Here is a 12,924-nt window from a genome sequence, read left to right on the forward strand (position 1 = left end):
TGTGATCCCAGGGTCCTGGGATCTGGCCCTTCCAGGCACTGGGGGCTCCCTGCTCAGTGGAGAGCCTGATTTGCCTTCTCCCTCTGCCCTTCCTCCCACTTGTGCTCTCTCTCTCCCTAATAAATGAATATTTTTTTAAAAATTAAAAAAAATTTAAATAAACTCCAATAGATAAATGACTAGTTTAAGTTAAATAGAAATGTTTTATTAATGTTGAATATGTATAACTTGAAGTAGACTAAAAACTTTTGCCATTAAGAATGTGTGCATAAATATCTATTTTCAAAAATGAGGCTCCTTGAAAAAAGTTTATATGTTGCTTAAAATATAGAATAAATATAGCAATACAGCATAGTTGTTAAGAAAACAAGTTTTGCCACTTCAAAGAATTTGTACTGCAAACATAGTCATAGAAGAAATGGGTGAAATTTATGCATGAGGTGTTCGTGGTAGCTATTTATAATAATATAATGACTTTACAATAGCAAAAGATGGAAATAAACATTCAGGGTTTAGATGAAAAAATATATATGATACAGACATGAAACGGAATATTATGAAGCTGTAAAAGGAATAAAGAAGACTTCTCTATATGAGAGGCATGAGCATCCTTCCACTTGACTAGAATTTCTTCAGAATGGTGTAGAAGGGAAATTTGGGAAATCAGGCGATGCTTTCAACTACAATTTTCTTTTCTTTTTTTAAAACTTTCTATTTTGAAATAATTATGTATTCACAGGAAGTTGCAAAGATAGTACAGAGAGGTCCTTGAACCCTTCATCTAGTTTCGCCAGTGGTTATGGCTCCGGGAACTATAGTAAAACCAGGACACTGGCATTGGTATGATGTGTTTGTACGCTATTTTATCACCTCTGTATATTGGAGTAACCACAGGAACTGTTGTGTCACTACAAAGAGCTCACTAGTGCTACCCTATTACAGTCACACCCATCCTTCCCTACCCCTGGTAACTACTAATCAGGGCTCCTTTTCTCATTTTGAGAATTTTATATAAATGGAATCATACAGCAGGAGATCGGAGAGTTTTTTTTTTTTTTTCCCCCACTTAGCACAATGTCCTTGAGATCCATCCAAGTTGTTCCCTGTATCAGTAGTTTGTTCTTTTTATGGTTAAATATTATTCCATGCAGTATGGGTGTACCACAGTTGGTTTAATCACTCACCTATTGTAGGACATTTTGGCTGTTTCCAGTTTGGGGTTATTACAAATAAAGCCACTATGTACCATCATGTACAGGTTTTTGTGTGAACATAAGTTTTCATTCCTCTGGGATAAATGCCCAGGACTGCAACTGCTGGGTTGTAGGATAAGTGTATGCTTAGTTTTCTAGAAACTGCCAAATCATTTTCCACAGTGCTGTACCATTTTACATTCCCAACTACAGTTTTCTTGTTACACAAAATGTTATTGACTACTGTTAGCCCATGGCACTAGGCCAAAGGCACAGGAGAATCTGAGACACTTTCAATTTCTAGAGAAAATAAATTTAGTATCTATTAGGTGAAGAAAAGAAGAGAGGTGAAAACTAATCTCTTTGCTGGCCCATAAAGTCCCATGTTTATTGTGTCAGGTTTTCAGAATGACTCTTCCTTTGCCATCAAGCTAACCTTTTTTTGGAAAGCTATAACACTTTGCACAGGCCACATGGGTATACCCCTGACCTCTGACCCCAGCTTGAATTCTGTCCCAAGTCTCCCCAGGAACCTTGGGCTTATTCTGGAATGTTCTTACCCCCAGTAACATTCCTGTAGAGACTTTAGAGAGTCATGTCAGAACCATACCCTCCCAGGGACCTCTGTACCCATATACCCTGTCCCCAGCTCCCCAGCACTAAACAGCATTAAAACTTTTGAGTGGTCTATCCACATTCACCCTACCCTTCAGGCTTTCGTTGTGAGAGTACACAGGTGAGGTCACGTTCCTTTGTGTAAGGAGTCCAGGCTTCAGGGTCATGCTGCCCTTCCTGACGTCCTTGGACAAATGACAACTCTTGAGCCTGAATTTACTCACCTTTACATTTGAGATGATAAATAATAAGCAGGACCAGCCAACAGGGCCATTGGGTGTCTGCTCTAGGCTGGCTGGGGATATAGCGGTGAACAAAGAGGAAGCCCTGCCCTGAGAGAGCACGATTCAAAGAGAAAACGTTAAGTACAGTGTTCAAGTATCAGTTAGGAAGGACGTTGGGTTTGAGGCTGGTGTTGAGGAGAATGACCACTATAACTTCAGTGTTTTGACAAAACCTCCGATGCAAGGCTTTCTGGCCAAGCGTCTGCGATTTCATTTTGTTGGAGCATTCGCTGTATCCCTGGGGGTTGCAGCTTTCTATAAGTTTGCTGTGGCTGAACCAAGAAAGAAGGCATATGCAGATTTCTACAGAAATTATGATTCCATGAAAGATTTTGAAGAGATGAAGGTCGGTATCTTTCAGAGTACAAAGTGATTTTGGAATGTAAAGAATTTCTTTGGGTTGGGTTCCATGGAAGTTTGTCACTGACCTGTGTTCCTGAGCTATGAAACATGAATACTGGGTTATGGAATAGTTTCTCTTGATAAAAAAAACAAGTAATAAATACTGTGGACAGTAAAAAAAAAAAAAATAGTACAGTGTTCAACCTGGCCTTTGGCGTGTATTTGGCCTTTGAGAAATGTTAATTGTTTTATTATTATAGTCAAACTCAATACTTGTTTATGGACTTGAATGGAATATGAACCCAGTATTATACATTTGCTCTAGTATTTTCTTATTCATTGTAGCCAGACATTAGTTATCATTAATTGTTAGGAGCTGTGCTGTTCTCATCTCATTGCTAAAGTAAAATCAAGTGCTGACCAAGGGCACTCCATTTTGTGCTTAAAACTTAGGATTATTCTGAATTTAATACCTTGAATATCAGATTCAGTAAGGGTCTCTTGCTGTGAGCACACAACTTTGAAGAAAGAGTCTATACAAACTTGTAAAAAAAGTCCCTTACAGTGTGTTGGAAGGTTCAAATACTACTAAAAGACTCCCACAACAGTAAACAATTTTATTGTTTATAAAAGGTGACACATTTCATAAACACTTAATCAGAAATACAAGATTTACAGGGCACCTGGCTGGCTCAGTCGGTAGAGTATGCGACTCTTGATCTTGGGGTCATGAGCTCAAGCCCCACATTGGGTGCAGGCTCACACAGACACACACCCACACACAGATACAAAATTTAGCAGAGGAAAAAAAACCCTTAGAGGAAATTAAATTTTTAAATCCATAAAAAGGCCCGAAACGTGGCAGAAACAAAAACAAAAACACGGCAGCCAGATGAATGCAAAAATACTCAAAAGAGGCTTGAATTTTAGATAAACTGTTCATAATGCAAACTGGTCAGTGAGTGAACTGATCACCAGGTAAATTTATCATTAGGACATATGGCTCTGCTCAGAGTAGTCTGTTCCTAGGGCAGAGCAATATGGTGGCCATAGGCAGGTTGGACATTATCATAGGGCTAGGTGAGAGTGTCCTGGTGGCTGAGCTTAGGTTATCTCCCTGCTTCCAGGAAGTGGGAGAGGGATTTGGGACCTCTCTGACTTCCATAGGAGAAGTTGAAGCCTGTTCCCCCTGTGAGACACACAACTACAGAGGTCTCCATATACAGTTGACCCTTGAACAACATGGGGCATGAACTGTGTGTGTAGGTTCAATTTCACTTATAAGTAGACTTTTTTTCCTATAAATACAGCACAATACTATAAATCTATCTTCTCTTATGATTTTCTTAACATTTTCTGTACTTTATTGTAAGAATGCAGTGTACATATGTTATATATATATATTTATATAACATAATCTGTTGATTGACTTTATGTTACCAGTAAGGCTTCTGTCAACAGTAGGCTATTAGGAGTTAAATTTTGGGGGGAGTCAAAAGTTATACTCAGATTTTCAACTGCACAGGGGCAGTGCCCCTAACCCATGCTTTGCTCAAGGGTCAAGTGTAGTAACCAACAGATGTTCATTATAGTGAATGGTCAGGTAACATGATTTCCAGTCACAGTTCATTGACTATCCAGTAATGTGACTTTGCAAAAAGTTCTGTAACTGCCCCCACCTCCTCAGCTTGAGTTTATTCATGCATAAAGTGCTAGAGTGGACTTTAGATGGTCACTACAGTCCCTGTAAGCTCTAAGATTTCCTGAGATTTCACTGCTGTCAGGGCTCCTCCCGTGTTTTGACCTTTCCAGGAGACTCGAGGCTAGAATGGATATAAGGAGTAGCATTTTTTTGTTGGAGGCTTAAAGACAGCCAAGACTTTGCTATAGCAAAGGTTAATGTTCTGTCTCAAAGATCTGTTTCCCCAGGCTCTCCGAATGTAAATGTTAAGGTGATGAAAATAGTGAAATCTAGGCTCTGGTTCATTCAAGTCAGAGACACTCACCCCACATGGTGCAGCCCTGGAGCCGAGGGCCTCCTCTGTGGCCTGCAGCTTCATAAACTCGGGGTTAGGCTGTCAGCACTGATTTAAAGAGATTTGGTGGTTCAATTTGCTTCTGGGAAAGAACTGACATTCATAGTGGGGCTTGGGGGGATAATAGTGAAACCAGAGCTGGCTCCCCTCCACACCCCCCGCCTTGGAGGGGGCAGAATGAGTCACCTGTTTGCACAGAAGGCTGTGGTATCAAATCCACAAATTCATAGGCCTTATGCCTTCACCACTTCAAACTGGAAAGGTGTTGCAACATCTCAGCTTTAATTGCTAAACCCTAGCTGCAAACCCCAATCTCGGGACTTGGTAAGAACCGGGTGGGAAAGACTGTGAATGGTGGCAGTTTTCGGCCAGGTGTGTTTATATGTTCCTCTCCTACCTCATTTGCTTCCTTGTTTGTGCTCAAACCCAGACCAGAGGCCTCTGGACAGCTGCCGCCACCATGCTGGCCAACAGATGATGGGTTCATAGGCTCGATTACAGGTTTGCCTTCTTTTCTATTCCTTGCTAGAATCTGTGGACCTTGTATCCACCCCAAAGTCCTAGGAACATGCAACTCTGAATTCTTCTTGCCGTAGCTCGTATGACTCTCAGTCTCCAGGTCAGGTGGACAAGGAGTAAGGCTTTCTTTCCTAGAACTCCCCTCAGTGCAGGCCTCCCCCTTTCTTAGCTGGTGTCAAACCTCTAACTGAAGTCTTCCCTGGGCATTTACTCCCCACTCCTCAGCCACACATACTGAGTATCACACCGTGCTGAGGGTTTAAGGAAGGCCAGGGTGAGGGACAGGGATGACTCTGGCTCTGGGTCATCAGTCACATGGTGGGCCGAGGGTGGGCCTGTCCACCTGGCCCCCGTGGCTCCAGGGTCCTCTGCTCTCTTCTCGACATTATTGGGCCCCAGGAATCTTTCTGAGGTTGTCCCCGTGGCTGGCTGCACCACCTTCCACAGGCTTCCAGACTCCAGTCAGTATTCCTAGAATCAGCTCCCTTCTTGAATAGGAGGAAGGGAGAAGGAAGATACAGGAAGAACCAACAGTGTGGATTAACACCCTCCTGCATAATCCAGGCTGCCAGCCAGCTCTCCCTTTGCTCCAGCTCTGTGTTGGTACATGAGAGATTATAGGCATTTATTTTTTCAAGAGGAATAGTAAAATGACAAAAAATAATATTCTCTAACCTCTATTGAGTAAGTTCTGAACCCAGCATTATCTGATCTAATCAGCATACTTGCCTTTTGAACTAAGTACTGTTTTTTTTTATAAGATTTTATTTATTTATTTGACAGAGAGAGACACAGCGAGAGAGGGAACACAAGCAGGGGGAGTGGGAGAGGGAGAAGGCTTCCCGCAGAGCAGGGAGTCAGATGCGGGGCTCGATCCCAGGACCCTGGGATCATGACCTGAGCCGAAGGCAGACGCTTAACCGACTGAGCCACCCAGGCACCCCTGAACAAAGAACTATTTTTTTTTTTTTAAAGATTTTTTTTTTTATTTATTTATCTGAGAGAGAGAATGGGAGACAGAGAGCATGAAAGGGGGAGGATCAGAAGGAGAAGCAGACTCCCTGCCGAGCAGGGAGCCCGATGCGGGACTCGATCCTGGGACTCCAGGATCATGACCTGAGCCGAAGGCAGTAGCTTAACCAACTGAGCCACCCAGGCGCCCCACAAAGTACTATTTTTAAAATTTATTTATTTAGAAGAGAGAGTGCGCAAGAGTGGGGAGGGGGAGGGGCAAAGGAAGAGGGAGAAGCTGAGTGGGGAGCCCCATGTGGGGCTCCATCCCAGACCCTGAGATCATGACCTGAGTCAAAGGCAGATGCTTAACCGACTGAGCCACCCAGGCGCCCCTGAACTAAGTACTATTATTATTTCCATTTTAAAGATCAGAAAACTGAGGCTCAGCGAGATAAGAAAACTGCTCAAGGTCACATGGCAAGTAGTAGGAGAGCTGGGATTTGAATCTCGGTCTTCTGACACTAGAGTCCAAATCCTTACTTCTAAGCAGTGCGTCTTAGATGCTTTTGAAAAAAAATGTCAGACCTGTAAGTCTAGTGTGGCATTTGAAAATTCTGTTTTCATAGAGTTTGTACAATAGTCCAGCTCTTCTCTCAGTGGGACTATAAAACAGCACCCGTAGTTACTCCAGCTCAATAAATACTTGTTGGGATTGTACATCTCATGAGCAGTTTCGCATTTTCAAATACTTTTGTGTCTGGTTTGGATGTGGCAGAAAAAGTGAGAGGTTGCTGACAGCATTGTCTTATATAAAAAGTAAGAAGAACCTTTCAGGGGCCCCTGGCTGGCTCAGTTGGTAGAGCATGTTACTCCTGATCTTGGGATTGTGAGTTCGAGCCCCATGCTGGGGGTAGAGTTTACTTAAAAGAAAAAGAAAGAGAGAAAAATCCCTTCTAGTTCTGCTTAAATTTCTGTTTGTTTGCCTACTGAGACTCCTTCAACTCTTCCTTTGTTTTGACTTCCCAGCTCCCATCCACATTCACTCAGGATGGGATGCCCTGTAGGGTTTTGGCAAGTCGGACCTGGCTTTTAAATCAGACCTGGCTTTTAAATCCTGGCTCGGACACTTGCTATTTGTGTGAACTGAGCTGGTCTGCATGCCTCTCTGAGTCTCCACAAAATGTCCATAAAAAGAGAGCAATAATAAAAGCCACCTCTGGGATATTGAGAGTGTACATAATTGTAGGCACTCAAATTCTAGTTCCCATCTTTGCTAATTAAATCAACCACAGCAGAGTATTCTAGTCAATTTAAACTTAAGATCCTTCTGAAAACTCTCTTAAGGATGCCATCCCTTTATTTGACTTACTTATTGTTATTTATTTTTTTTTAAGATTTTATTTATTTATTTGAGAGAGAGAGAGTGAGAGAGAGCATGAGAGGGGAGAGGGTCAGAGGGAGAAGCAGACTCCCCACTGAGTGGGGAGCCCGATGTGGGACTCGATCCTGGGACTCCAGGATCATGACCTGAGCCGAAGGCAGTCGCTTAACCAACTGAGCCACCCAGGCGCCTACTTATTGTTATTTTTAAAGTAAGCTCTACACCTAACACAGGGCTTGAACTCATGACCCTGAGATCCAGAGTTAACATGCTCTACTGACTGAGCCAGTCAGGTGCCCCATTCTTTTTAGGTGCATTTAGGAATTCATGTTTACAGTGCAGCTTAATGACAATGTATCAATAGGATATTTTCAGTTGCAAGGAAAATGTTCACCCAAATTGACACAAATAGTGAGAAAATGTATCCAAAGGCATGAGAGTTGATTCAGTGGCTCGCTAGTGGTGGTAAGGATGCAGGTTTTCCAGTTGTTTCTTGGCCTCTGCTCTGTTTTTGCTAGAACCATCCTCCCATCTTCTCTGCCTATCTAAATTCCCCCCCTCATGTGGCCAAATCCCTCATCATCCAATCACGACTTCTCTCCCTTTTCTGAATTCTGGTTCTTAGGGGCAACGCCTGCGTGCGAGCGCATAACCATACTCTCCTGTGTGTTACTGTGTTTAAATCATCACATTCCTTTAAAAAATATTTATGATGTAAATACACAAAGCAGCTTGACTAGAATCTCTAAATGAACATTTATCTAGCATCTAGCACATAGAAGGCATGCAATAAAAAGTGTTAGGATAGGTGTTGCTGGCTGGCTCCGTCCGTAGAACATGTGACTTTTGGTCTCTGGGTCATGAGTTCAAGCCCCATGCTGGGTGTAGAGATTACTTTAAAAAAAAATGTTGGAATGGTCAATAGAACACCTGAATGGTCTTAAAATTCTGAATAATATTTTTAAAAAGCTATATATTGATTAACATGCAGAGAATTTCAGGGCTCATAGAAATGATTTTCTTAATCTAGGTCACTATTTTACTGGCTTCCATCATTTACATATACCTTTACAATTTCTGTGTTATCTGTTTACTATCTGTGTTATTACTAATACGGTTCCTTAAATTGATTAGTTTTTAAATCTGTTCTAGATCTAAGGAATGGTGTCTCTGACACCAGTGGTTTGATGTGCTAGTTATTTTCATATATCTTAGAAAACATACACAATTAAGGTATCAGATAGTTGTCTGTGTGCTGCCTGAAGTTATTTCATGGGGCACACTTGGGAAACACTAATCTTGCCATATTTACATCTATATATTTTAGGATTAAAAAAAAAACAGTCAAAAACTACTCTGGTATGTTTACTATTGCATTCTTCTCCTTAGATGAACATTTAAGAAAGGCAAAACTAGAGACAGGAAGCAGATCAGTGGTTGCCTGGGGCTCGGGACTGAAGTGGGACTGACCTTGAACAGGAAACAGGGAAGTTTTGGGAATGCTGGAAGAATTCTGAGACTGGATGATGGTAATGGTTGTACATCTGTATGAATAGAAACAAATCCATCAACCTGTATATTTCAAATGGATACATCCTATGGTTTGTAAATTATATCTCAAAGAAGGAGGAGGAGGAGAAAAAAAAAAAGAAATGATCAACCAGGAGGGGACCTGAGGGGGGGCTTCTGGAGTCCTGGTGATGTTTTGTTTCTTGGTCTGGGTGTTGGTCACAAGTGTATGTTCGCTTTGTGAAAATTCATCAAGCCATTCATTTATGCTTTGTGTACATTCCTATATGATCATTATACCCCAGTAACAAAATTTACTAAAAAGAGAGAGAGAAAAGAAAAAAAAAAATCAGCCAAGATTGGGGGGGGGGCACCATAACTTCCCAATAAAGAGTTACTTTCCTGTTTATTATTTTGTATAATGACATCATCCTGCCAACGTAGTTTTATGATGTGAGGGGGTTTAGGTTTTATGTGTCTTAGGACAGAGAAAAGGTTATAAAAAGATATTTAGCTAATCGCACAAGTGCTATAAGAATGTCAGCGGAAGCTCTTGTTTCTTAATTATTCATAGCAATTATCAATGTGGACAATATTCAACTTGCAACCAAAATAAATGGATGTTTGAAGAGGCCTTAGTGGAACAATCAAATCATCAGTCTCAAAATGTCCCCTCTCTCAGCCTGGTCCTGCTGCCTGCCAGAGTTTCAATTCTATATATATCTTTCCAGATCAGCAGTATAGCAATTAGTTATTATAATAGGAGCTACCAATTTATTGTGTGCCGACTTCACACCAGGCACTGCGTTATCAGATCTTTTCATCCTTTAATTTCATTGTCTCAACAACCATGCCAAGAAGTTGTCTTATACCATTCTACAATTGAGGAAACTGAGGCTGGGGGCTCCTGAGTGGGTCCAAGCCCGCGCTGCTGGGGAGTGACAGCCGGAGAGCAAGCTGGGGTCCCACCCCATGTGCTTTGCTAGGTCTCGGGACCTGACGTCAGTGACAGGAGATGAGTGACATGTGTAACAGAATTCTGAAGCCCGAATCATGGCTCTTCACGTGGTTACTATAGTTACTTCTCTACACGATGCTCACATTTTTGCTGGGATAACAATGAACCCACTGTTAGCCATTGAGGTGTTTGAACCCTTACCTACCTCACAAAACCCGAGGGACATTTTAATAGGTTTAAAATAGCTTTCCTGCCTTTTAATCAGACCTTTTATTTCAGAAGCTCCTGGAACGTTAACAGATCCCATACTATGGCAGCTCTACCAATATTGTTTTTTGCACCTTGTGTAAAACGTAGGAGCTCTCTAAAGGTAACACAGCCCTATTTCAGACAGAGACCCAAAAAAACTCCTTGACAAAAGCAATGCAATTGGATGGGGGGGGGGTGCATGGATGCCCCCTCACTAGGTTGAGGGTGGGGGTGGGCATGCGGGCAGCAAGATGTATGGCAAGAGGGGCCTTGGATATGGTAGGAAGGAGAGGCTGTAAGACCTGGAGGGACCCAGCCTGGGAGGGCCAGCAGAAGAGGCAGGAGCTGTGCTTTGCAAGTGGGTAGGCTCTTGCTCAACTAACAAACATATGCAAGGAAGTGGTTTGGATTAGGAATGAGGTGGGAAGACAACCAAGGCCTGAAATGTGTTACTGACAGGCGTTTAGAGCACTGAGCTGTCAGGGAGGATGAGAACTCAGAATCTGGGATTGCCTGCTGCCCAAGCGATGGTCAGGCAGCTTTATTCCCTCTGGACTCTCAAGGCCCATGACATTCTCAGAGGGGGCACGCTGAGACACCCATGGGACTGAAGCCAGAAGCCAGAGCTTCTGATTCCTGGTCTAATGGCAGATCCATTCTCTCTAATTACAGAGTCATAATGGTGAAGAGGATGGTGACATCCAAGGACAACCACAGGGCCTCTGTCTCAACCCTGGTGAGAACCAGATTCCTCCCCGCTGGTTCTGTAGCTCCCAGCAGAGTTCTGGAAGCTGATTAAAGAGAAGATCAGAAATAACAGGTAATTAGGAAACTTATAAAAAGGAAAAACGCTCTCATCAAACTTGCCAAAGCATCTCCATGGCTGGCAGTGGGGGAGGCATTGGAAAGTACTGGCTGCAAGGCTCACTTGTGCCGAAGGGCTGGCCTAGAGCCTGGGGCATGTGTGCAGAGAGACTGGGGCTGGTCCCCAGGGGTGGAGTGGGGAGGTAGTTTGGAAATGTATTTCTCAGTTGGGGCAGCCAGTGAGACAAAGGCTAAGGAATGTCTTTCAGCAGCCCCAGGAGAACCTCAGCCGGTGAAACCAGAGGTACAAGGACCAAAGGGGACCAAGGGCAAGAAAGGGAGAGACACATACACAGAAGAGAAGGAGCCCACCAGCAAGACAGGTGGATGGAGTGGACTTCTCCCCTGGCCAGTTCCTTGGCTATTCAGAATTCTCCAGGAGGGGTAGTTGGAAAGAGCTCAGGAATGTTTTGGGTCCAGATAATCTTTGCAATTGGTTGCTATAGGGTCCCTTACCTCCTGGGATCCCTAGGGACTGTCCTCAGCTTGGGAGCCGTGTGGGAGGTCATTGGAATGCCACACGTGGGCTGAGTGTAGGTTTAGCCCCCAGGTGGTCTGGCTAGACTTCAGTAGCTCTCTGAGCAGTGGAGCAGCACCCCACAACCTTTGGGGGCACCTCCCCACCCAGGGGATCCTCACAGTATCTTCTAATTTAAGGTTGAGGCATACACTCCCCCCTACTCCCCCCTTTATTGTACCCTATAGGCCCTCCCATTTGAATGCTCAGGAGACTGTTTTGGAAAAACCCCTGAAGGGACAGACTTTCTTTTTTGCATTTCTGCTCCACCAATCCTAAGGCTCCCTGAAGCTGGGGGTGGGTGGGTAGGGGCTCTAAGTGACAGAGACAGGGCAGGGGATAGAGGTGGGGTGGAAAAAGGAGCTCCTCTCTGCAGTCATCATCTGAGAGATCCATCCTGTGTTTTGGGCTGAGTTTCATTTGCTGGTTCCTTCTACCATCTTGTTTACTTTCATCTCTTCTGTGCTCTTTCATTTCTCCACTCAGTAAACCTTACTGACCATTTCCTGTGGCCAGGGTTGTCCCAGATGAAAACTCACTTTGAAGACTGAGACACCGTCTTCTCTGTCAAGGAGGTCACATTCTAGGTCAGTTTCGAAACAGAGTGAGCTTTATGCTCAGTGGGGGCAGGCAGGGGTGTGGTTTGGGAGCCCAGGTGTTGAGGGGTGAGTGGACCTAAGTGGATAGGGATAGAGATCAGGGAAATCTCCCAAAGGAGGAGGGAACTCATGCTGGTTCCTGCTCGGGGTTGTCAGATGAAATACAGGAAGGACCCTTGTATTTAATGCAATATTTATGACATAATTTTCCTGAAGCAATTATTTGTTATTTATCTGAGATGCAGAGTTAACTGGGCATGGTGTATTTTCATTTCCTAAATCTGGCAAGCCTAGTTTCCTGATGAAGATATAGGAGTTAGCGGAATAAATAGAGGGACAGGACGCCAGAGCATTCCTGCAGAGGGAACAGCATGTGCAAAGACTTGGAGGTGAGGGATCCCATGCTTCACTGGAGGAACTGAACATTGTCTAGGGGCCAGAATATGGAGTGCAAGCGGGGAGGGAGGGAGTGGAGAGAATGCACCAAACTGGCACACAGTTGTTGAGTAGGTACTAAGTGCCAGGCATACTGTGCTTACACAGGGTGCTCTTCTAAGACAGATGGACACAGCCTCTGCTCTCAGGGAGCTCACGGTTCAGCTGAGAGTCAGAGAGGTGGTGAGAGAGGTGGACACTGTGGAAGTTACAGCTGGGCAACATCAGCTTGGCTGGGAGGTCAGGAGATGATGATACACTGAAGGATGAGGAGACAGGCATGCTGAGGGCTGGGGGAAGAATGTTCTAGACTAAGGGAATAGCATAATGGAGCGCGTAAAGTAAAAAAATCCACAGTGGGTCCTGGATAGTGAAATGTGGCCAGAGGGGCTGGGGCCCTGAGGAGAAGAGGGGCAGAGGAAGAGTCTGGAGAAGTGAGCAGGAGTCAGATCACATGGGAGGGAATTTA

General features: G+C 43.8%; 1 protein-coding gene and 1 pseudogene across 5 annotated transcripts in view; both read left to right on the plus strand.

Annotated features, from left to right (window-relative positions):
- PXK (PX domain containing serine/threonine kinase like) overlaps nt 1-12,924 on the plus strand; it is a 108,457-nt gene that overhangs the window by 92,729 nt on the left and 2,804 nt on the right. For 3 of the 5 annotated variants that reach the window (XR_014145318.1, XR_014145319.1, XR_014145321.1), the window contains one exon: nt 10,713-10,860. The gene's annotated coding sequence lies outside the window, so the exon portion shown is untranslated. Of the gene's footprint in view, nt 1-10,070; nt 10,162-10,712; nt 10,861-12,924 lie in introns of all 5 variants that reach the window. The other 2 variants (XR_014145300.1, XR_014145301.1) reach the window with 1 other exon arrangement.
- Nucleotides 1,241-5,714, plus strand: LOC115937189 (cytochrome c oxidase subunit 6C pseudogene; annotated as a pseudogene).

Source organism: Leptonychotes weddellii, chromosome 1, assembly GCF_054177405.1.
Source record: "Leptonychotes weddellii isolate Sample4059 chromosome 1, ASM5417740v2, whole genome shotgun sequence".
Lineage (NCBI taxonomy): Eukaryota > Metazoa > Chordata > Mammalia > Carnivora > Phocidae > Leptonychotes > Leptonychotes weddellii.